Source organism: Pleurodeles waltl, chromosome 7 (genome assembly GCF_031143425.1).
Source record: "Pleurodeles waltl isolate 20211129_DDA chromosome 7, aPleWal1.hap1.20221129, whole genome shotgun sequence".
NCBI lineage: Eukaryota > Metazoa > Chordata > Amphibia > Caudata > Salamandridae > Pleurodeles > Pleurodeles waltl.
This window is the reverse complement of record NC_090446.1, coordinates 1261918112-1261944611: the sequence shown is the minus strand read 5'-3', so window position 1 is coordinate 1261944611 and position 26500 is coordinate 1261918112.

Here is a 26500-nt window from a genome sequence, read left to right as displayed (position 1 = left end):
GTGGGAGAGGACACAGGGGACATGTACATGGCAGTGGGGGTGGTGACTGCACGAGTGTGGACTGTACTGGAGGGTGAGGTGGTGATGGAAGCACTGGCTGATGTTGGGGTGCATGCAGGTGTGAGTGTAGACGTCACAGGGAGGGAGGAGGGAGACGAGGAGGAGGGGGACACAGGGGTGGCAGTGGCTGTTGGCATGTCTGCATCTGGGTGTTGCTCGGGTGAGTGTTTGCGGGATCTGTGGTGCTTGTGTTTGGATGAGCTGCTCTTGGGTGTTGAGGTGTGTGCAGGCTGGTCTGATGGTGTGGATGGGATAGGCTGAGGAACAGGAGACAGAGACAGGCTGGAGGCAGTCAGAAGAGGGAGGCTGGAAACAGGGACAATGGCTGCCGTCAGTGCTGAGGCCAGAGCAGTGAACGCTCGTTGATGGGCAGCCTGACCCGAATGAATGCCCTCCAGGTACGCATTGCTCTGTTGCACCTCCCTTTGCACACCCTGGATGGCATTCAAAAGGGTCGTCTGCCCAACAATGAGCGTCCTTACCAGGTCAATGAGCTCCGCACTGAGGGCAGCAGGGGCAACAGGGGCAGGGGCTGAGGTGCCTGGGGCGAAGGAGACGCGCGCCTTCCTGGGCGAACCGGCACGGAGCGAAGACTCAGGGGCTGCTGGGAGGGCGGGGCTGGTGCGCTGGGAGGCGGCTGTACCTGTAGAGGCGGGGGGCACGGATGTTGCCGCCACCCCTAGGGAGCTCCCATCCGAGGACGTGTCGCTTTCGCTGCTCTCACCAGCGGTCCCCGTCGTGGTGCTCCCCTCGCCCTCCGGATCACTGGTGCCCTCGGTGTCTGTTCCTGGGCCCACCGGGGCCTTGTGTCCTGCAGCTCCCTCGTGCTCCGATGCCATATCTCCTCCGCCTGATGATGCTAATGCACACATGCACAAGAAGATGAAGAGAAAGGGTGGGGGGAGAAAAAAGAAGACCAGGTTGAGTGCATGCAATGTCAACACCGTTGGCGGAGAGGACAGACACAGGTGCCTAATGCACTAAGCCGCGCATTCGGGGTACACTACTCAGTACTACTGACTAAGACAACAGGCCAAGAGACGTCAAACGCGCACAGGGGAGATGCTGGACCTTCAATGGCTGTACTTGTCACCCTACCGAGGTGGGGGCCGGGGGCACAGGGCCATGCCTAAGGGAGAGGACTACACTACAGAAAGCGCCCTGGCCTAATGTCACCCACAGCCCTCCTCCCCCACCCAGACGCCTCCACTGCGCAGAAAGATAGGAGAATGTGCTGATACTCACCCCCTTGTGTCTGCTGTGATGTCTTAAAGCGCCCATCCAATTCAGGGTAGGCCACCGCCAGGATCCGGGACATCAGGGGGGTCATGGTGCGACTGGCACCCCTCCTAGGTTGGGAGGCCATCCCCAGCAGTGTTTCTGCGGTCTTCCTTGTTCCGCGGCGGATGTCCTCCCACCTCTTGCGGCAGTGGGTGCCCCGTCTGTTGTGGACCCCCAAGGTCCGGACTTCCTTGGCGATGGCACGCCAAATGTCGATCTTCTGATGGGCGCTGACCTATTAGACATGTACAGGGTGGAAAGGAGGAACTCATCAATGACCTGCATGTTAGATGTAATTGGCCCCCCCCACCCACTTTGCCATATGGCACATGCTCTCATCTGTCGGGCGTTGCACTCCTCATTCGCCCCCCACCCCACCAACTTACATCCACCCCAATCCACACAGGCATAGCCCATTCCATTAGCACCCGGGGTACTCACTTGTTGGTCTGGAGGACCGTAGAGTAGTGCATACTGGGAGAGGACCCCATCCACGAGCTTCTCCAACTCTTCAGACGTGAAGGCAGGGGCCCTTTCCCCAGTCGCAGCAGCCATTGTATCTTCCAGACCGAGGTCACAGCAGCACTTGCAGTATAGGTCCTCTCCTGTGGATGATCAGGTCTCGAGTGATTAAGCAGATAGAAAATGGCGGTCACGTCCGCGGCGGTGCGTACCGCGACCGCCGGCGCACTTCGTTATTGGCTCCTGAAACCCATAGGCTTCAATGTTAACCAATGCGGCTTTGCGCCGCGGTCTGCGACCGCCTACCGCCACGGTGTGCCCCGCCAGCGCATTGACCTCACATCCCATTGTCCCACTTCACAGGTCAGGCAGCCGCCATTTCAAGGGCCCACATGGCTTAATTTTGACTGCGACACACAGGCCTAGGCCTTGCATTGCCACACATACACGCCTTTCAACCCATTGCCATTCTTTAACTGTGCAAGCTGTCTGTACGTACCTGTGGTTTGGCTGACTCTGTGCTCCATGTTGTCCTTCCTAGGCACCGTCCGCTGGGACTTGCGATGAGAAGGAGGAATCCTCGCGTGTACCGACCGCTGGTGGACCTGTCGACAATGGAAGAACGCCATATAATACTTCGATACAGACTTGACCGTGCCACTATCCATGAACTGTGTGCCCAGCTGGAGCCAGCCCTGATGTCCCCCATCCGCCAACCCACAGGGATTCCCCCTCTGGTGCAGGTTTTGTCAGTCCTCCATTTTTTGGCCAGTGGGTCATTCCAGACCACATTGGCCATGTCATCTGGAATGTCACAGCCTATGTTTTCTAAGATTTTGAGCAGAGTGTTGTCTGCCCTGATGAAACTCATGCGGAGCTACATCATTTTCCCTGAGGAGGGTGACTTGCCTACAGTGAAGGGTGATTTCTATGCCCTTGGACATATCCCCAACATCATTGGTGCCATTGATGGGACCCATGTGGCTTTGGTACCCCCAAAAGACGATGAGCAGGTGTACCGAAACAGAAAAAATTATCATTCAATGAATGTCCAGGTGGTCTGTTTGGCTGACCAGTACATCTCCCATGTAAATGCCAAGTTCCCAGGGTCAGTGCATGACGCGTATGTGATGCGAAATAGCAGCATCCCCTATGTGATGGAGCAGCTACAGAGACAACGTGTGTGGCTAATAGGTGACTCTGGTTACCCCAACCTGCCGTGGCTACTGACCCCAGTAAGGAATCCCCGGACAAGGGCAGAGGAACGCTACAATGAGGCCCATGGGCGTACTAGGAGGGTGATTGAGCGAACCTTTGGACTCCTGAAGGCCAGGTTTAGGTGCCTGCATATGACTGGTGGATCCCTAATGTACTCACCAAAGAAGGTGTGCCATATCATCGTGGCCTGCTGTATGCTTCACAACCTGGCTTTGCGACGCCAGGTGCCTTTCCTGCAGGAGGATGGTCCAGATGGTGGTGTTGTAGAAGCCGTGGAGCCTGTGGAGAGTGAAGAGGAGGAAGACTCAGAGGACGACACAGACAATGGGGATAGAGTGATACAACAGTATTTCCAGTGACACCCAGGTAAGAATCACCCACGCCATTTCCCAATTGCTTCTAGCCTCCTGCATCTGTACTTTCTGTAGTTCCCCACAGATGTTTTTCAGTAATTTTTGCCTTTCCCTTCCCTTCTCAGTGCTGTCTGACTCAGTACCTGACTTCTGCTTGGTTCGCCCATGAAATACAGCGTATTGACATTGGTATGTTGTCATGACTAATTGACAGAACAGAAATTGAACAGTAATATGTAATACATTTGTTAATAATACAGCATGACTCAAAACAGATTATTGTGCAAAATGTGATTTATTTACAGTGCTAGATATCGGTACATGTGATTCTAAGGGTGATGGGTGGGGGTGGAGGAATATCCATAGCAGAGTCCAGTTCTCAGTCTCACAGGTGCATTGTTCTTTTGCCTGTGGAAGGATGGAGCATAGGCAGTTCATGGTTGGACAGGGTGGCAATGTGGGACAGTGGGAAGAGTTCAGGGGGTATGTCCTGCTGGCGGGGGTCTTGACATCCTACTCTGTCTTTTTCTTTGGTCTCAGGCTCCTCTTACGGGGTGGTTGTTCTTCAGCAGGAGGTGGGGTTCTGGGGGGCTGTCGAGGTGTTGGGACCTCCTGTCCACTAGCGCCGGCGGAGGTGGTAGGCTGTTCCTGGTCCGGCCTAGTGACAGGGGCCCTGTGTGGTGCACCATGGTCCCGCAACGCGTCCTCTATCCTGTGGAGGGCCAGGACGATGGTCCCCATTGCGGTCCCGATGATTCTCAGCTCCTCCCTGAACCCCATGTAGCGTTCTTCCTGCTGTGCCTGGATCTCAGTGAACCTGGCCAGTACCGTCGCCATCGTTTCTTGGGAGTGGTGGTAGGCTGCCATGATGGTGGTGAGGGCCTCTTGGAGAGTGGGTTCCCTGGGCCTCTCCTCCCCCCCCTGTCGCACAGCAGCCCTCCGAGCTGCCCGGTTTCCCCCGGCCTCTGTCCCCTGGACGGTGTGCCCGCTCCCACTGCCCCCAGGTCCCTGTTGTTGTTGGGGTGTTGGGTTAGCCTGGGTGCCCTGTAGTGGCGGACACACCGCTGATTGAGCTGTCCTAGAGACAGAGGCATGGGCCCGCTGGGTGGGAGCTGTGCTGGTGTCGGCAGAGGGGGTCGGGTCTGGTGTGGCCTGTGGCTGCCTGAGGCGAACCGACTGCCCAGAGGTCCCCGATGGTCCGGGCTGGTCATCAGGTTCACTGTCGACAGAGCTGCTATCCTCAGTGTGGGCCTGTTCCGGTGGTGGGATGGACACTTCTGGACCCTCCTGGCTGGTGTGTTGTCGTTCGGGTCCTGCATGGGGTAAGAGAGTTTGGTTATTGTTTCTGTGTGTGCAATAGCGTGCGTGTTATGGGTGCCCTTGTTCCCCAGTGCAGGCATTCCCTTGAGGGAGGTGTTGTGAGGGTATTTAGTGGGGGGGAGGGGTTAGTGCAGTGGTCATGCATAGGTGATGGGTGCCCATGATTTGTGTTGGCATGCAGGAGTTGGTGTTGGGATGGGTGGGTTGTGCTGGTGAGACATTGTCAGGGAGGATATGTGCTGGGGGGTTGGGGGTGAGGGTGGGGGTGTGGGTTGGCATGCTGGTGGGGTGGGGGGGATATAGTAGTTGAGATGGGACTTACCAGAGTCCATTCCTCCGGCTACTCCTGCGAGGCCCTGAGGATGCAGGATGGTCAAGACCTCCCACGATGTAAATTCGGGAGGGGTGGGTGGGGGTCCGCCGCCAGTCTTCTGGACCGCGATGTTGTGCCTGGAGACCATCGATCGGACCTTCCCCCGTAGGTCGTTCCATCTTTTGCGGATGTCCTCCCTATTCCTGGGATGCAGTCCTACCGCGTTGACCCTGTCCACGATCCGCTGCCATAGCTCCGCCTTCCTGGCTATACTGGTGTGCTGCACCTGCGAGCCGAAGAGCTGGGGTTCCACTCTTAGGATTTCCTCCACCATGACCCGGAGTTCTTGGTCCGAAAAGCGTGGGTGCCTTTGGGGTGCCATGGGGTGGTGTGGGTGAGGTGTGGGGTGGTGTATGTGATGATGAGTATGTTGATGTGTGGTCCTTTGTGCTACTATGTGGTGTGTGTGATGGTGTAGTGTGCCTCAGTGTGTCTTGCTATGGATTTTCTGCTGTGTCTCTCTCTCCTTCTCTCAGTAATTATGGTCGCAGGGGTTTGTGGGTGATGTGGGTGTGTGTTTTATAGTTGGTTGATTGTGTGGGAGTGGTGTGTGTATGTGTATCAGGTGTGTGTATTTCAAATTGTCCAATGTGGCTGTGTTTTGGTGATGTGTGTGTATTCTGACCGCGGCGGTGTGTACCGCCAATGGAATACCGCGTTTGAATGACCGCCGTGTGGATTCGTGGGTCGTAATGGCATGGGCGTATTTCTGTTGGCGTGACGGTGGAGGTTTGGTCATCTCCAGTTTATCGCTGCCCGCCGATGTGGCGGGCTGCAGTGGAGGACGGATTTTTGGAGGTTTGGCCGTTGTGGGTCAGAATGACCGTGGCGGTTGACCGCGGCCGCGGCGGTGTTATGGCGGTCTTATGACCGGCGGTAAGGGCATTTTACCGCCGAGGTCAGAATCACCCCCAAAGTCTTTTGCCATTTGTACAGCAAAGTCTTTAAGCATAGGTTTTACACAGTGTCAACTTTGCCGAGCTGTACAATGACAAAAGCCATTTACCACTCCAGGCACAGTATTACAGCTTTGGACTGGTAAAATACCATCCAAGACAACCTGTAATAAGTGAAAGCAATCTCTGACATGTGTTTCACTCTCATTAGAGCTCATCAAAGAGGTTTAGCTTTGTCCAGACCCAAGGGAGCACCCAGTATAAGTCAAAACAAATCCCTTTCAGGGTTAGAGTGACACATAAATTATGCAAAAAATAATAGAGAACTCTGGGTAGTTCCCAGGTTTAGGTGGAGGAAGCCCCCCAGCTAACTGTTATCTCAGATACTCAATTCACTTCTCTCTCAAGAGGGTGAAGCTGACATGGGGGTGAGGGCACACTGAGTTCCACGTCCATTGTAACAGATGGCTTGACAGTACCATCAAACACCCAGTTGATGGGATTGGGGCGAAGTCTTTAATCACCATTTTTTTCTCTTCATAAGGTGGAAGGTGAGGTGGTTGGAAGTCGTTTGGTTGAGAGACCTGTAGGGGGTTGGATGTTGTAGTGTCAGTGTAAATGACAATGGAAAGAAAGGGCAAATTCCCCGGACTTTGTGAGTGCGGGGACACCATTACATGCGTGCACTATATTTAGGTCAATACCTATGTATAGCGTCACAATGACTCCGAACATGGCCATGTAACGTGTCTAAGATCATGGAATTGTCACCCCAATAACATTCTGGTATTGGGGGGACAATTCCATGATCCCCCTGGTCTCTAGCACAGAACCCGGGTACTGCCAAACTGCCTTTCCGGGGTTTCCACTGCAGCTGCTGCCAACCCCTCAGAGAGGTTTCTGCCCTCCTGAGGTCGAGGCAGCCCTGGCCCAAGAAGGCAGAACAAAGGATTTCCTCTGAGAGAGGGTGTTACACCCTCTCCCTTTGGAAATAGGTGTGAACGGCTTAGGGAGGAGTAGCCTCCCCCAGCCTCTGGAAAAGCTTTGATGGGCACAGATGGTGCCCATCTCTGCATAAGCCAGTCTCCACCGGTTCTGGGATCCCCCAGCCCTGCTCTGGCGCGAAACTGGAAAAAGGAAAGGGGAGTGACCACTCCCCTGACCAGTACTTCCTAGGTGAGGTGCCCAGAGCTCCTCCATTGTGTCCCACACCTCTGCCATCTTGGAAAGAGGGTTGTTGGGGGCAAACTGGACTGCTCTGAGTGGCCAGTGCCAGCAGGTGACGTCAGAGGCTCCTTCTGATAGGTTCTTACCTCTCTTGGTAGCCAATCCTCCTAACCTGGTAGCCAAACCTCCTTTTCTGGCTATTTAGGGTCTCTGCTTTGGGAATTCTTCAGATAACAAATGCAAGAGCTCCCCAGAGTTCCTCTGCATCTCCCTCTTCACCTTCTACTAAAGAATCAACCGCTGACTGCTCCAGGACGCCTGCAAAACCACAACAAAGTAGCAAGATGACTACCAGCAACATTGTAGCGCCTAATCCTGCTGGCTTTCTCGACTGTTTCCAGGTGGTGCATGCTCTGGGGGTAGCCTGTCTTCACCCTGCACCAGAAGCTCTTAAGAAATCTCCCTTGTGTCGACGGAATCTTCCCCCTGCTAACGCAGTCACCAAAAGACTGCATCACTGGTCCTCTGGGTCCCCTCTCATCCCGACGAGCGTGGTCCCTGGAACACACCAACTCTGTCCAAGTGACTCCCACCATCCAGTGACTCTTCAGTCCAAGTTTGGTGGAGGTAAGTCCTTGCCTCCCCACGCTAGACTGCAAAGCTGTTTACTGCGTAATTTGCAGCTGCTCCGGCTCCTGTGCACTCTTCCAAGATTTCCTTTGTGCACAGCCAAGCCTAGGTCCCCAGCACTCTGTCCTGCAGTGCATAACCTTCTGAGTTGGCCTCCGGCATCGTGGGACTCCCTTTTGTAACTTCGCATGGACTCCGGTTCACTCTTCTTCCAAGTGCTTGTTGGGGTACTTCTGCGGATGCTGCCTGCTTCTGTTAGGGCTCTCTGAGTTGCTGAGCGTCCCCTCTGTCTCCTCCTCCAAAAGGTGACATCCTGATCCTTCCTGGTTCTCAGCAGCACCCAAAAATCTCTAATGCAACCCTTGCAGCTAGCAAGGCTTGTTTGCAAGCTTTCTGCATGGGAATACCTCTGCAAGCTTCATTGTTACGTGGGACATCAGTCTTTCAAAGGAGAAGTCCCCAGTCCTCTTGTTTCTTGCAGAACTCCAAGCTTCTTCCAACTGGTGGCAGCTTCCTTGCACCTTCAGCTGGGGTTTCCTGGGCTCCTGGCCCCCCGGACACTGTCACGACTATTGGACTTGGTCCCCTTGTCTTACAGGTACTCAGGTCTGGAAATCCATTGTCAGTGCAATGCTGGGCTTTGTTCTTCCTGCAGAATCCCCCTCTCACGACTTCTGTGCTCTCTGGGGGTAGTAGGTGTACTTAACTCCTACTTTTCAGGGTCTTGGGGTGGGGTATTTTTCTAACCCTCACTGTTTTTTTCTTACAGTCCCAGCGACCGTCTACAAGCTCATATAGGTTTGGGATCCATTCTTGGTTCGCATTCCACTTTTGGAGTATATGGTTTGTGTTGCCCCTATCCCTATGTGCTCCTATTGCAACGTATTGTAATTCTACACTGTTTGCATTACTTTTCTTGCTCTTACTTACCGAATTTTGGTTCGTTTACATATACCTTGTGTATATTACTTACCTTCTTAATGAGGGTACTCACTGAGATACTTGTGGCATATTGTCATAAAAATAAAGTACCTTTATTTTTAGTAACTCTGTGTAGTGTGTTTTCTTATGATATTGTGCATATGATATAAGTGGTATAGTAGGAGCTTTGCATGTCTCCTAGTTCAGCCTAAGCCCCTTTGCCATAGCTACCTTCTATCAGCCTAAGCTGCTAGAAACACCTCTTCTACACTAATAAGGGATAACTGGACCTGGCACAAGGTGTAAGTACCTCTGGTACCCACTAAAAGCCAGGCCAGCCTCCTACAGTGATCATAAATTTACCCCAGAAGCCACTCCATATGTTGTTCTTCGTAATGTACCACCACTTAGCCCAGACAACCAGGAGCATTTTTATCAACTAAAAATAAAGTCTTGCACAGGTTAGATTCAAACACCACTCTGGAGGCCAGTATGGGTGCCTAGATTATTATGGTTCAGAGGGTTAGCTGCGTGGGAAAAAGTGATAAGTCCATGGATGGTGATTGTGTAGTTGTCAACTTAGATAGACCTCATGTTGCTGGAGTAGTATTAAACTCTTGTAGAGGCTCCCCTCCTAAAGGCCTGGTGCCTTTCATCAGAATGTTACCCTGGGTTTTTTCTGTAAGCCCCTATGATTTGCCCCCATTTCTGGTACATGGTAAGTGATGGCGGTAGGTCAACTCATGAATTGCCAAGGCTTGATTTTATCTAATAGGTTTTCCCCCCTGTCAGACATTTATGTCTGTGACTGACTGGGGGAGGACGGCACGAGAGAGCCTGTACAGATTAGCTGTGCTGCTATGTTGGATGTGGAAGTTGGGATTGACACGTAAAATTTACACTCAGAGGCTCAACCAGGGTTGATGCCAAAGAACTCATGGAGAATTGTTAGCTGGAATGTGGCAGGAATTGCTGGGAAATTTGGTGATGCTCATTAATTAGAATTTTTTAGAGCGTTCAAGATAATCTGTATGCACAAAGCAGCAGAGGATATCAATTTTTTTACAGGGCTGCAAGACCTTCTTCACTCTGGTCACAGGGTTTGAGGGCAGAACGAGCCAAGGGTGGGATGATTACATTTGTCTTGTTGGCTGTCAAGGGGAAGACAGAGGTTTTATCCTCTGGTGGTCTGATGCTGTGGGCCCTCTTGTTCTCATCAGGTAGGAAATTGTTAATAATCAACTTTTATAACGCTAAACCATCTTTGGAGGAGGGGCATAATGTGCATTGCTATGTTTTGTTGTAATCAACATCTTGAGCTCTAAGTTCTCAGCATTCATTATGGTGGTAGGGAATTTCAATGTTTAATTCTGTAATGGGTGGAGTATTAGAGGGGCACCTGGGGTGGGGCTGCTGCACCCTCTTGTCTGAGGCACACTTAGAACATAGTCAACTGCGTTCCAGCCTGAATTACCTGTTGAGTCCGCATAACTTAGCTCTCTCCTTGGAAATGCTAACTAAGTCAAAGAGAGATTTTAATGCCCCGTTTAAAAGAAGAGACTGTGAATCTAATATATTTTTTATTTTTATCCCCCCCTCTGTTGTCATGTGTCTATGAGTCTTGGATTCTGCCAAGTCAGTTTAGTGTTCATAATCTTGTGGGTCTCTCCCTCTGTTGGTCGCCTATCACTGCTAGACCCAGAATGGAGGCTGGGGGGTGGTGGGTGGGTATGGGTGGGGTTCATTATATCCACCAACCAGTGGTGGAGAATTAAGTGGACACAGATCTCACAGGAGGACTGGTACAAAACTTGCATTATAGTTGCGAGGTAGAGCTCGCCACATGCATGTCCCCAGATAGCGGCCCGAGGCTATCTTGAGCTCCTTTTTGACAATTTCTAATGTAGCATCTGACCTTTTGGTAGTATCCATGAGAGGACAGTGCAAAAGTGGCCCTAGATGGTTTGATTCGGTTTGCTCTAAGTTATTTAGGGAGCTCAATTGGGATCTGTGTACCAAGCCTAGAGAGACGATCTTGGTTAAGCATTACAAATGGATGTACAAAATGGAGCATGCCACGTGTAAGCATGAGGTAAGGGAGGAAATTTGGGTGGATTTGATCGACCCTAATATTCATAATACTTCTGCCAAATTCTGGTAAATTATTAATGGATCTTTTTTGCCCCAGAATTGGCAGATTCTCTGAAGGCCAACATAAAGGAGGACTCTTGGGTGGCCCATTCTGGGGAAATCTATGGACCTTTCTCTACTCATAACCAGGAGAGGGATTTTGGTTTGAAGGGGTAACTAAGTTGCCCTTAACTGGGGAGGAAGAGAAAAATAGCATTTAGGTTGTCCACTTCATGTATTGCACCACTCTGTAAATACAGCCTAGGGATTTCGGCCTTGGTGGGCTACATTAGCATAAAAAAAAATTAAGTTAATGTGGTGCAAGGTGGGCTAGGGCTTTATAAATATGCTCCTAAGTACCTAAGAGCTAATTTTGCACAAGTCAGTCGGGCTCTCATGTACTTACAGATGCAGGAGGAGTGTGTGGTTTTGAGTGTTCTTAATTTCCTAAAGGTGTCAGTGAGGTTGAGCAACAGTATGGAGTGCACATTTTACTCACCTTAGGATGTTAGTGCTGTACTGCATTGCTGTTTTTGCACATTTTTAGCTGTTTTAGACTTGGTTGTGATTGTTTTTTAAATCTTTTTATTGTTTTACTGATTGTTTGAATTCATGTATGCTTTTATGGTTAATTAATTAAACCAACTAAAACTTGATTTAATAATGAGTATGAGTCATTCACTACATATAACAGACATGTACAGGAGTGCTGGTGTAACAATTTCCATAATCATTGATTTAATTTTCTTCTATTTCAGCTGAACAAGGTTATGGACTGCAGCCATGGGTCATGACCCCATTTGGACATCCCCAAACAGAGTCTGAATGTTAGTACAACCAGGCACTGGGAAAGACCAGTGGTATTGTTGAGAGAATGTTTGAAGTGTTGAAGTCTCGCTTTCGCTGCTTGGACATGTCAGGGGGAGATTGCTATACTCCACACATGTGGGCAAAATAATACTGGTATGTTGCATCCTACACAACATATGTGTAAGGACAAATGTCCCATGAGACGTGCCCCATGAGGAGCAGGAAGCAATGGAGGAGGATGAGGAAGAGGACAGAGGCAAAAAAGAATACACAATGGCAGGTAGGTAGACAGCAATGCAACAACATTGTACAGAACTTATTTGCCTAAATGTTATGTTATTGGAGGGAGTAAGGGCCAGATGTAGCAAAGGGTTTTTCCCATTCTGTGTCAATGGGAAAATGTGTTCATACATATGGCCCTAAATGTGAGATAAGGACTGATGTCAGCAAAATGAAAATACATTTATTTAGACTATCTTTGTGGTTGCAAATTTATGTCACCATCACTTAAACATCAAAACACTCACATCTCCTCAACGTGATTTAGTCCTATACCAAATATCAGCACCGCATTAAGTAGAACAAAATATGTCTGCACATCAACACAATGTGCCAAATACATGGGCCTGAGCAAGACATACATAACTGAAATCTAGCTATATGGAACAGTGTGCACACTCTGAAAGTGTGGGTGCTGCTGCAGTGTGCTTAGCTACAGACACTCAGGCACAGTCTAAAATGAGTGTAGTACCAAAGAGTGTGTGCTGGCTGAGTATTTGTCCTGCACTTCATGACTGTCAGGAACTTTATCCCAACCTGGGATAAGATACTGGAGCGAATGAGGGACCTTCTAGCCGTCTCAGTTCCACACAGCATCAAGGAACACAAACTTCTTAGATTCCCCCATTGCCCTAGGAGAAAGGGATTTTGGGACAAAATAAGAAATAGAGAGACTTGCTTTACTTGATCTGCTCTGCAGCTGTGCAACACTGCTTAAGATGGTGTGTTGCTCCTAAGGCCTTCTGTACTTGTGAGGACGATGTGCATTGGACTAGAACCACTGTTTTTGGAAAGACACAGTGCACTGGAAAGGATAACAGGGGGCGGTTACCATCAGGACACTAACAGGCCTTTAGATACATAGAAAATGCATCAACCTCAGTGACACACACTTAGAGGCTTCTTCAGAAACACTGCATGTGACAGGAATAACCAAGACAACAGTTTTGAATATCTGAGGCTATCAAGGACAAACTTGAAATACTGATTGGAGCTTCTTACATTCCCAGGAATATCATGAAAAACAGTTTGTAGTTACTGACTGTAGGAGGCTGGCCTGGTTTGTAGTGGGTACCTATGGTACTTACGCCTTATACCAGGTCCAGTTATCCCTTATTAGTGAAATGTAGGCAGTGTCTAAAAGCCAGGCTCTCTAGAGGTGGCTGTAGCTGAGCAGCCAAGACTTATCTAGGAGACATGGAAAGCTCATGCAATAGTCACACATGTACTCACACACATGAAAGAAAATACTCAGGGCCATATTTATACTTTTTGACGCACAACTGCGCCAACGCAGTTGTGTGCCAAAAATGTTAACTCCGGCTAACGCCATTCCAAAGCGCCATGCCGGCGCCTTATTTATGGAATGACGTTAGCCGGCAGAGCTGACTGGTGTGCGTAAAAAAAATGACCCACACCAGGCAGTGCCGGCATAGGGGAAAATGGAGCTTGGGTGTCAAAAAATGGGGCAAGTCGGTCTGAGGCAAAAAATCTGCCTCAACCCGATTTGCGCCATTTTTTTTTACTCCCACCCTCCATTGACATGAATCCTGTCTTAGCAAAGACAGGAGTCATGCCCCCTTGCCCAATGGCCAGGCCCAGGGGACTTATGTCCCCTGGGCATGGTCATTGGGCATAGTGGAATGTAGGGGGGCACAAATCAGGCCCCCCTATGCCACAAAAAAAAAAAATATATATATACTTACCTGAACTTACCTTAAGTTCCCTGGGATGGGTCCCTCCATCCTTGGGCGTCCTCCTGGGGTGGGTAAGGGTGGCAGGGGGTGTCCCTGGGGGCATGGTAGGGCACCTCTGGGCTCCTTCCGAGCCCACAGGTCCCTTAACGCCTGCCCTGAGCAGGCGTTAAAAAATGACGCAAAAGCGGGTGGACGTCATTTTTTTTTACCCGCCCACTCCACTGCGTCATTTTTGCCCGGGAGTTTAAATAAGGCGCACATGCCTTGGAATCATTTTTTAGACGGGAACGCCTACCTTGCATATCATTAACGCAAGGTAGGTGTCCACGCTAAAAAATGACGCAAACTCCAAGATCTTTGGCGCTAGACGGGTCTAACGCCAAAGTATAAATATGGAGTTAGCTTTGCGTCGAATTTGCGTTAAAAAAAACGACGCAATTCCGGCGCAAAAAGAGTATAAATATGCCCATCAGTGTTACAAAAATAAAGGTACTTTATTTTAGTGACACAAATGCCTAAAATACCATAGAGACTATCCTCCCTTAGGAAGTAAACAATCCACAAACTTTATACACTAGTATGCAAAATCAGCTGTAAAAACAGAAAACGGTGCAAATAGTGAAAATCACAACAGTTAGAAATGGGCCTGGGCAACACAAACCATTCACTGAGAAAGTGGAATGCGAATGTAGGTTTCCCACCTAGGCAAGTGTAGTGTGGAGAGGGGTGGTGGGAATATTAGAAAACACCAAAGGTAAGTACTAGAACCAACTCCAGAGCCCCGGAAAGTAGGTGTAAAGTACAGGAATTTTCCTAGAACACACAAGAATCAGAAGAAAGAAGAATATGCAAGAACCAGAAGAGACTGCAAGACACCAACCATGGATTCCTGGACCTGAAGACCTGTGGAAGAAGGAAACCAAGTCCAAGAAGCACAGAAGGGAGAACAAGAGCCCCTGCAAACCTGGATGAAGGTGCAAAAGTAGAACCATAGGTGAGGAACAACAGTCAGTACTGCACCGAAGAAGATGGATGAGGGTTCCTTGTTGCTGCAGATGATGTCCCACGCCGGAATAAAGATTTCAGTCTGAATTTGCGTCGCTAGATTCCGCCAACAAGCCTTGGCACAAGCAAAGCTCGCGGTAGGCAGAAAATGGTGCTGCCTTAGACCAGGAGGGACCTGGTGGACTCTACCCAGGATGAAGAGTCAGAGGGGGCTCTCAGAAACTCAGAGAGCCCACAGAAGACCAGGCAGCATGTACAGGAGTCCCACAGCACTGGGACAAAAAAGGTGCAAAAGGAGGCACACGGCGCTGTACTACAAAGGATCCCATTACGCTGAAGAACCACTCAGGAATCTGTGCATCGCAGGATAGAGTGCTGGGGGCCTGAGCTGCACAGTGCATGAAGAACGTTTTGGAAGGATGCCAACAAGCCTTGGCACCTGCTAAACTCGTGGAGCACCGGTGTAATGACTTGCATGGAGAGGCAAGCTCTTACCTCCACCAAAGGTCGACAGTAGGACGTCAGGATGGTTGTGACCACTTTAGTCTACCACCCGTGATGCAGGATCCATGCAACTCGTCAGGGGAGGGGACCCACGCCACCGGTCATCGATGCAGAGATGTTCCTGCTGAAGGAGAGGTGTGACTCCTTCACTCAAAGGGAGATTCCTTCGCTCTTCTGGTGCAGGCTGAAGACATGCTGTCCTCTGAGGATGCATGACTGGAAAACAGTGCAGCTGCTGGCAGGAGCTGAAGATACAATGTTGCAGAAGTTGTCTTTGCTTCTTTGTTGCAGTTTTTAGAGTTCCTGGAGGGTTCAGATGCAGTTTCCTCCTACTAAAATAAAAGAGGTGGCAGACATTTGGCCTCACATTGCTACTTCTAATGTGAATTTTGACAAGTTGAGTAGACTCAAGGCTTTATTGTTTCAGAAGCATGTGGCCCTTACATCTGCACGCAAGACCTACACACTCCAGGTGGCAAGGTTGTCAGCAGAGATTAAGCCCCTTTTAAGTACAAACTTTCCAAGACAGTTTGGTGAACTCGTGGGACTGATATTTAATGCGTCCAGTACAGCTGGAATCGCAAGCTTTTTTAAGGCTGTTGGTTATGGTTTCACTCATACCTTCTCCACCATATTCGGTTAGATACCATCAATTTTCTCCAGTATTTTCGGGGGATTTCCAGCAACTTTGGCTATAAGTGTTGACATTTTGCTGTTGCTATTTTTGTGCTGCGCAATGGCTGTCCCGCCGCAACAAGGAGGAATGAAAGCGCTGATGCAGTCTTTTGGAGCAACTATCCTGGAGCAATTGGAGTGTGACTGGTCTCTGTCATTCAGACCGGTTTTGCATTGTGTGCAGCCCGTGTTTCAGTGCCTCTGGTGCTCTTTTGACTAGGCACTGGAAGTCTGTCTTTCTACGCAGCGCATGTTTTCATTGGATGCTGATCTGTTGATATTCTCGCTGAGGGTTCATTACCAGACATGCACATTGAGGTTGTGTTTGCTACTGGAAGCTACTTTTGAGCTGCCCTTCCTGGAGAATGTGGGTCTTAACTCATCTTTGGGTACACCACGGAATGCCACCTTGTCTGAGGCTGAGGCTATGGAACACAACTGCTCCTTGGTCCTTCTCGGCAATGCCTTTCCAACTTTAAGACCTGCCGAAGCGGAAGATTTCCTGTCCTCTATGGTCCCAGAATCGATTGGAACTTTTAAAAAATAACTTTGCCTTTTGGAATTTGGGCCCTCATTCTGACCTTGGCGGGCGGCGGAGGCCGCCCGCCAAAGTCCCGCCGTCAGGTTACCGTTCCGCGGTCGAAAGACCGCGGCGGTAATTCTGACTTTCCCGCTGGGCTGGCGGGCGGTCGCCTTCAGACCGCCAGCCAGCCCAGCGGGAAAGAGGCTTCCACGATGAAGCCGGCTCGGAATCGAGCCGGCGGAGTGGAAGCTGTGCGACGGGTGCAGTTGCACCCGTCGCGTATTTCACTGTCTGCGCAGCAGACAGTGAAATACATGTAGGGGCCCTCTTACGGGGGCCGCTGCAATGCCCATGCCAGTGGCATGGGCACTGCAGGGGCCCCCAGGGGCCCCGCGACCCCCCCTACCGCCATCCGGATCTGGATGGCGGTAGGGGGGGTCGGAATCCCCGCGGCGGTGCAGCAAGCTGCGCCGCCGCGGAGGATTCAATGGGGCCACGGTACACTGGCGGGACCCCGCCAGTGGTGCCGGTCCGACCGCGGCTTTACCGCCGCGGTCGGAATCCCCATTGGAGCACCGCCGGCCTGTCGGCGGTGCTCCCGCGGTCCTCCGCCCTGGCGGTCAAAGACCGCCAGGGTCAGAATGACCACCTTGGTCTTTTTATGCCACATGTTCACGTTTTAAATTGTCCTTTATATGCTCATGTGTCGCTTTCGACTTGTCATAACTGACATTAATTTTTACATATATATCTTAGGTTGAACTTTTTAGTAGCACTTTTTATATATAATTAGGCTTTGAACCACCTTGAATCGACAAGGGGAGGGTGTTGTGTAGCCATTTTAGCTATAGCTCCATGCACGTTATTTTAACACACTAGGCCCAGACGCTGTGCACTCTAACCTAGATATATTTTATTCAGCTTTATTTTATTATTGTTACAATAGCCACTTTTACAGTCTTGTTTTATTTTCGGGTTATCTAACTGTTTTTGCCTAGGCCAGCACTCTGTTCTCAAACTCTGTGCTTCTTCCAAGGCTACAACACTGTACATTGCCGGTGAATGTGGTATAGGTTTAGTCTCAGACATTCATAGAAAACACACATCCTTACGTAGGGACAATTTCTCAGAACATCAGCTGATTATTATAAAAACACTTAGAGGGAGATTCCAGCAAGAGAACCACGACTGTTTGCTAATTGACAAATGCTTCGCTACAGCTGTTTTGCAGACTTCAGGCCTTTGCTCAGGTATGAGGGAGGATGTCTTCCCAGGGGAACCTGAAGGGCAGAATTAGAGCTTAATACACTGTGCTCTATCATAGTGTAGGTAGGAATTAGTCTATTGACTGTAGTGACACTATGGTAGCGTTATTCTTATGCTTCACTCTCCTTGTCACAATTCTAATACTGTCATGCTGTGTTGTCCTGGATATTGCAGCTCAACAATCGCTTCATTAAAATCATTATTGAAACATATACTGTCTCCGTTTGTCATTGTATATATGAGACTAATGTAACTGAGAGAAACGGATGATACCTCAGTGACCACGGCTTCCCTGAGAAACCAATTATGTCATGCGCTTAGCTGCCCAGTCATCTCTTCCCTTGGGTAGAGATGAGGCACTGCTAGTTAGCCAGAGCAAACCCCGGTTAGGAGCGACAGGTGTCACCTGCAGTGGGTTAGACTTAGGGGGTCATTCTGACCCTGGCGGTCACCCACCGACCACGGGAGCACCGCCAACAGGCTGGCGGTGCTCCCAAGGGCATTCTGACCGCGGCGGTTCAGCCGCGGCCAGAAAGGGTAAACCGGCGGTCTCCCGCCGGTTTACCACTGCCCTACAGAATCCTCCATGGCGGCGGAGCGCGCTCCGCCGCCATGGGGATTCTGACACCCCCGCCAATGTTGGAATCACCCCCTTAGTCTCCCACACCGCGGGTGATTCTGCCACTCAAAAGCCAGTAGTCTCATTAGAATAATGAGAGCCTACGCGACATGGTACAGCCAAAGTTTGGTCAGGCTCAGATTTTCAGGTCCTCCTGAGTATCTCCGTCTCATTATATACAACGATACTTCAGTATTATAAACGGAGACGTCCATGGTATTTCGGACTTCCTCCTCAGCTATTTAGGAAATCCTATTTGATGCTAAGAGGTTGTTCAAACTTGAACTCTCAAAGGAAAAACTCAATTTGGTGTACCTTCTCTGAACGAATTTAATATCTAAAATGGCCAATCCGCAACAGGTAGCAATAGCAGTCAATATGAGACAACCTCTGACTGCAGATTTATTAGCAAATGGCCTAACGGCCCAGGGGGCTCCAATCACATTTGTGGTGGACGCCCATGCAGCTTATAGAACAGAACCTTTCTATTCTTGTGTCACATTTCCAGCAGTTGATGGGAACACAAACACATTTTATCACTATAGACTTGCAAACGCACCGGGCATATACATGTTTAGAAATACCTTTATCTTATCAAGAATATAATAATTGGCTTGATGGTGCCCTACCCCACACAATTGTACCAGTAAGGTTAGGTCCTCTAAGGAATGATGGTCCTACCTGGCCTTTATTTGCCACCTATACACCTCACCGTGCAGTAGAGACTTTAGCAGTAGCTGAGGTTTGTCGCTTACATACTGAACTAACAGCGACATACAGACGACTAGTACAGTTTGTGATGCAAACATTAAATACAAACCCAGCACATGCTGCTCCAGCACAACCACATGTAGTGACGCAAGGTATAAACCCTGCGACTGTACATTTGATCATGGGTCAATCAAAACATTTATAGAGCGTACTAATCACCCGTAAGGGTCTCAAGGCGCTGGGGGAGGGCGGGTAAGGAGGATGGGAGGGAAGGCTGATTACTGTTAGAAAAGCCATGTCTTGAGGTGTTTTCTGAAGAGCAGGAGGTTCTGAGTCTTTAGGAGGTTGGTGGTGAGGGAATTCCAGGTTTTGGGGGCGAGGTAGGAGAAGGATCTGCTTCCGGCGGTGGCGCGTTCGATGCGGGGGACTGTGGCAAGTGCGAGGTCGGCGGAGCGGAAGTGGTGAGTGGGAGTGTGGAAGTTCACTCTTTCGTTAAGGTAGGTTGGTCCAGTGTTGTGGAGGGATTTGTGTGCGTTGATGAGGATTTTGAAGGCGATCCTCTTGTCGATCGGAAGCTAGTGAAGTGATCTGAGGTGTGAGGAGATGTGTTCATGGCGTGGGAGGTCCAGGATGAGGCGGGCGGCTGCGTTCTGAATAGCTTGAGCTTGAGTGTGGTGCCGGCGTAGAGGGCGTTTTCGTAGTCTAGCTTGCTGCTGATGAGTGTATGGGTGACAGTCTTTCTGGTCTCTATGGGAATCCATTTGAAGGTTTTTCACAGCATGCAAGGATGTTGAAACAGGAGGAGGTGATGACGTTGATTTGCTGGGTCATGGAGAGGGAAGGGTCCAGGATGATGCTGAGGTTGCCAGCGTGGTTTGCGGGCGTTGGTGGGGATCCTAGGGCAGTGGGCCACCAGGAGTCGTCCCATATAGTTTTGTTGGGGCCGAAGATGATGATTTTGGTTTTGTTGGAGTTTTGCTTGAGGTGGTTTTCTGTCATTCATTTAGCCGGGTCCAGGAGTCCAGCGTGGAGGGTGGTTTTGGTGGTGGTAGGGTTTCGGGTGAGGGAGATGACGAGCTGGGTGTCGTCTGCAAAGAATATGATGGTGATTCCCTGTAGTCAGAGGATGTTGGAGAGTGGGGTCATGTAAATGTTGAAAAGGGTGGGGCTGATGGAGGACCCTTGGGGGACTCCGTAGATGATCTTGGTGGCTGTGGAGCAGAAGGGAGGGAGGTGGACTTTCTGGGTTCTTTTGGTGAGGAAAGAGGCCAGCCAGTCTAGGGCCTTGTGTCGAATACCTGCGTTGTGGAGGCGTGTGCAGAGTATTTGGTGGCAGACAGTATCGAAGGCAGCGGAGAGGTCCAGGAGGATGAATGTGACGGTCTCGCCCTTGTCGACTCTGGTTCTGATGTTGTCAGTACATGCTATGAGGGCGGTCTCAGTGTTGTGGTTCTTGCAGAATCCAGACTGGGAGGCGTTGAGTGCATTGCTTTCCTCTAGGAAGTGAGACAGGAGGGTGTTCAGTAGTTTTTTAGCGACCTTGGCGAGGAACGGCAGAAGTGACATTGGGCGGTAGTTGGTGAAGTCATCAGGGTCTGTTTTGGGCTTTTTCAGGAGTGCAGTGACTTCTGCGTACTTCCAGGAGTCTGGGAAGGTGGTGGCGTCGAAAGAGCTGTTGATTACAGCTTTTGATGGGTAAAGTACCCGCAAATGAGAGGAAACTTCGTTTTGGTTAGCACAAAAAACAAATGTGCTGAAAGCAGTATTTTCCCATAAGGGACCTCAGGATAAACATAGAATTCTAACAATGTGCTTGCCATTTGGGAAGGTCCCTACAGTAGATAACTATAATACCTGGGGCACTGTATTTGCAGCGCTCTATACAACCGCACATGGTACACCGACACTTGCTAATTTACCAGAAGTGTTGAAGCAAATTCAAGATGAATATGGGGCTGCCCCGGCCCTGGACTTGGGGACGCAATTAATGGGCAATTTTGCCACAGTATCCTCAATCAGTAAAGGGGAAGCAGTCGCACTTGCAGTGCACATGCAGCTCTGTGATGTTCCTCAACAGGATCAGGAACACGAGCTGCCCAAGATTATCGCAGAGACCTATTCTAGCATTGGTTGAGATACTCTAGGGGCCAGACCAACTAAACCACAAATTGAGGGCAAATCTAATAAAGATTTTTCTAAGCAAGCTCCTGAGGGTAATAAGAAATGTTGGGATAAAAAACAACAAACACCTAAAAAAGAAAGGGGAGAATCTCCGCGTATGGAGACCCCACAGAATAGATATAATCTCAGAAATGGAGATAATATAAAAACAACGGATAGATATCAATATACTGATGCACGCCAATCTCGTTCTTTTCAGGACTCATCGGAAAAACAAAATGAGAAAGGTGGGTGATCAGAGCGAAGGACAGAGGACGTGAAACCGAGACAGGAATCACAGCGCTCTTCTGAGGTTTCTGTTAAAAAGGAAGAGAAACCCGCCCAACAAAAACCACAATTCAAAAAGAAAAAAGTGGCAGCAGTCACTGTTAGACATGCCACTCAGGAAGACGGTCCTTTTGAAGAACAAGAAATGGGCTCTAGCACTGCTAGACAGTGCGGCAGAGGTCACAATAGTTCACTGGAATCTTCTAGAGCATCTGGAGGTGAAAGCAACTGATGACTTTATACAAGTAGAAACTGTGGACATGCACGTCTCCACGCCTGATAGGGTGTATAAAGTAACACTACAGTTAGAAGGAGACATTGAACGGATAATAGACGGAATCCTTTGGGATCGCTTAGTAAACATATATGATACGTTGTTGGCCGAACACAATTGGCCACCTGAATATGTCCGTACCTGCCCATATGGAGAAGACATTTTTAAACATTCCTTCTCGCCCCTTGTTCCAGAGGAACTCGCTGAAACCTATTCTATTGAATGGGCTTTGGCAAAGGCACCGGCATTATACAGAACCACGTAGGATGGGAAAAAGAATCCCCCTACCATGTAATTCCAATTAAAAGTGAACCTCACCCCTAACCGCAATATCCCATAAAACATGAAGCCAAAGCACCTGTGAGAGAAACACTCATACACTTAGAGTAACAGGGTGTAATTGAACCCTGTGTCTCCCCAATGAATAATCTGTTATTTCCAGTAGCAAAACCAGACCATTCATACAGAATAGTATTAGACCACAGTCACTTAAACAGTCATACATGCACATATGCTATACAAACTCACATAGCTCAACACTGATGAACAATATAGTGCGTAAAAAATACAAAACAACACTGGACATTTCCAATGGTTTCTCCTGCCAGAATATAGCGCCTGAGAGTAGAGATTTATAAGGGTTTCAGTGCACTAGGCTCTCAGAAAAAAATATTTTGCTTACCTCATGGGTATAAGAACAGCCCAAGACTGTTCGCAGCTTGTGTAACTGCAATTTTTCACGAGATTGACCCTGAAGCATTGTCCTATGTAGATAATATTTATCTTACGGATGATGAATTGCTACAACATTTAAGACGGGTAGCCCACGTTGTTGTCGGATTTGCTGAATTTGGTTACAAATTCAGTTTAAAAAAAACAAATATTGCCTTCCTCAGCGTCCTGTTCCTGGGATATGAGCTGTAAAGTGAAGGAAAGAGCCTAGCTCCACAATTCTTAGAGAAATGCGCACAGTTACAACCACCAAATACGAATAAAAAACTCCAATCTCTATTGGGTTATCTAACTTTTGGCAGAATTTACATTTCAGATTATGCTACACTCATAAAACCTTTATATGATCTAATACATCCCGATTTTTCAAGTAAATTCTGGACAATTGAACATACACGCATTCTTCGAGACTTGCAAACAGACATGCTTGCAACACAACATTTACACACAAGGGACAGCAAAACACATATGGTCATCAGGGTAATAGCTGGTGCGATCGGTTTCACCTATGTGAGATTCAGTGAAGTTGAGACACTCCCCATTGCATACAAATCACACTTATATTCAGCGGCGGAACAACGCTTTGCTCCCACATAGAAAATTCTCACTGCTGTGCAGATGCCTGTCATTAAAGAAAGACCACTTGCCCAAGGGAAACGCATTATTGTCATTTCTCCAATCCCAGCCCTTGAGGCTGTACAAAAGCCAGTGTTCCAAGCGCAAAAGCATTACATCCACGTTGGATACAATGGGCTACGTCTTTGACAGTCACTAATGTAGACTACATTTTTGGCCAAAAATTACAAACTCAAGAATTTTTACAATACGAAATAGAATACCCAGTTCTAGCAAATACATTGTCCATTGAACAATATCATAGAGTCATGTACACTCAGCACATCCTGCAATTGGTACAAAACACCAATATTCTGCTGCTTGCACAGTTGTAAGTGGCCACATGGAGGGCGATCAATTTTGTCCTCTACATACCTTTACGCCAACCATGAGGGATTGCACAGAACAGTTGGCAGAACTAAAAGCTCTGCTGATGGCACTGGAACACACGGAACCTGCAGAGCCTATGCTGATTGTGATTCATATTATTGTGTCCAGTCCTTTTATGAATACCTGCATTATTTGCGCAAGAATGGGTTCAGAGATTCCAAAGGCAACACCATAAAACACAGACTTCTGTGTGGGAAAGTAGCAGATCTGAAAGAGACGCTACCAAATGTCCATGTTGTACATACACTTGGACACCAGTGTGTTGGGATACAAGTTGCTGGAAATACATTTGCTGATGAAGCCGCAAAGTCAGCAGTGGCTGTGGCCGCTGTAGCTGCAGTGACTCGTTTGAGTTCAAAACCAAACGCAGATATTTGGGCTGCCGTGACAGCTACGGCTGATGGTACGCCCTATTCTAAAGGATTTCCTAACTAGTATCACTACCGAATGGGATGTATGCTGAAGGCTGAGGCTAAGATACCAGGTGTAGGTGTACGAGACATTCCAAATAGAGGCATAAGATCACAATTGATTAAAGCAGCGCATGAGGAAGAGGAATCTGCCTATGCTGGTGTGGCGGCTACAATTTCGATCTTGCAGGCATGTTATTGGTGGGCAGGTCTTTACAAAGAGACCAAGCAATATGTCCTTTATTGTGACATCTGTCAACAAGTTAAAGTTTCCACTGTCAAGCGCCCGCCGCAGACACCCATCTTGATTTCAAACAAACCGTTACAATGTGTGTACTTGGACCACTGTGGTCCCCTAACACCGGACAGTGCATACAAGTATATCTTAGTCGCTGTTGATTCATGCTCCAGATTTCTATGGGTGTGGCCACAACGCTTGGCTGACGCTCGGACTGTTATTAAAGATTTACGAGTCTTTATCGGTACATATGCGGTTGCGGCTTTCCATTCGGACCAGGGCCCTGCTTTCGCCTCAAGGGCATTCAGGGATGCCATGGCTTCGTTAGGGGTCCAACTCCAGTACTTGTCTCCATTTCATCCCAAGGAATGTGCCTGTAACATCTACTGGCTGGATTCCCAAAGTTGGGGATCTTGTACGTGAGAAAGTTGCAGTGAAAAAGGAATTTGGCCCTTCCTATCGAGCACCAGTCCCAGTATTAGGGATACACGGTACCAGAACTGCACCAGAACTGTAATTCTACCACCGTTGGCAGGTGCCAAAGAAAACTGTGTTGTCTCCATCAACACTGTCAAACTACACCATGTGGTCAATCCTGCACAGGCGACCAAGAGGAACATCCAGTAGCTCCCGAATCCCTCTCACTACTGGTGCAGAAGTTCCTCTACAAGTTGTTTATACCAACACTGACACCTCTCCAAGCTTGGGGAGTGTGGAAGATGATCTTGCATTAGTTCCACTAACATCAGACAATTTAGAGATATTTGACCAAGTTGATTCAACTACAACACAGATGGATGGTGCTATCCATAGTGTGCCACCACAGGAAACACCAACTCCACCACTGACCACAGCTCCACCATTTGCACAAACTGCCTCTGGATATTTTGCCGACTTCAATGATGACTTCTCAGACTCATTCGCCTCTTCAACTGCTGACTTGTTAAGTGTACGTAAGCTAAAAAACTGGCCTAAAGAAACGTATTTTGTTTTTCCATGGAACTATCTATGGCTCTCTTTGACTCTCCTAGCCTTTTTAATTTGGATTGGTTTTGTCATTACCTATTTCTTGCTAATACATGGTCACTTTCTTCATGAAAAATCAACAGTTAAACGGGTAGAAGAGGATTTAAAGCCGCATTTCTCATCACATAAGGTCCGAAGAGACATGTCATTTGTGAACATTTCTGCAGTACCAATTCCTGATGGGATTGTCTGGGACAAAGTAATGTTTGATATATATGGTCCCACGGTACTTATTCAAATACCGTATGGGTTCAAACTGTCAATGAATGATATAGTAATAGCAGGCATTGTTTCTGATGATTGGGGTGTGAAAAACATTGATTCCATGATGACTGAATTGCAATATTATACTGTCTTTGAAAACAAAGATGTTTATCAATTTAAAGAGAATTATGGTGATATGTTTTGCTATAATTATTATGGTCACCATTTCATACACAGAGCGAGCAGCACCAAAACTCTTTTTAATTATGCACAATGGGAACATTGTCCGACTCCACCGCAGGGGAGTTCCAAAACATACTCTGAAAAGTTGCATATCCTTCTGGGCACAATGTGAAAAATGCTGAGTCATACTATTTTAAGGTACCACCGACTGAGAATATACATGTATTAATGACCAATACGAAATGAATATATTCTGAATCCTTTGTTTCCCAGTTGTCTATAGAAGGCTATGAATATTGGCTGATGTTGATCAATCTGAAAAGCATATGGGGAACAAAAAATTGGCAAATTCGGGGAAAGGAAGCTTTGTTCAGAGCATGCCTTATTCCTGTACAAATGATCTTTTTAAATGAAACAGTACAACAGACAAGTTGTTTAGGCTTAGCTAAAATTAAGGAATTAAACACGCCCATTACACCTGCCCCGCAAAGTTTCATAAATGGCACAAATATACAAATGCAACTGAAAATCAGCTTGATGAATGGTTCCAGAATGGTACGTTTAACGCTTCACTGACTCGCCCTGGCGGATGGTTATTGTGGCCAATAGATACCAATGGGTGTCTTCAACATTTTAGTAACTTCTGGGGGGTTTTAGAACTAGCAGGCCAGACCCTCGCTATATAGCATCCGAACATGCGGGTATAGTCACGACATATAATGTAGGAAAATTGTGCCAGAAACGGTTAAAATCAACCTCTCTAGACACGGTTAGAGAACACCTCAGTCTCCTGTCTAATACTACTGATTTACAGGTCTTCCTGTCAGGCCCCAGAACACGATGTAGGAAACATTTCTTATATGAAGTATGTAATTAAATTTGGAAACTTTCCCAAAAGAAAGCAGCTGCCCCTTTAAGGCAAATAGACCGAGGAAAATCTGAAAAAGCATTAGCTGTTTTGGATAATGGGAGTAATACCTTGTCCGACCGGAAATATAAACTAAATAATGTAGGCCCTCATTATAACCCTGACAGTAAATCCCACTTACTGCCGTGCAGAAGACCACCAACATACCACTG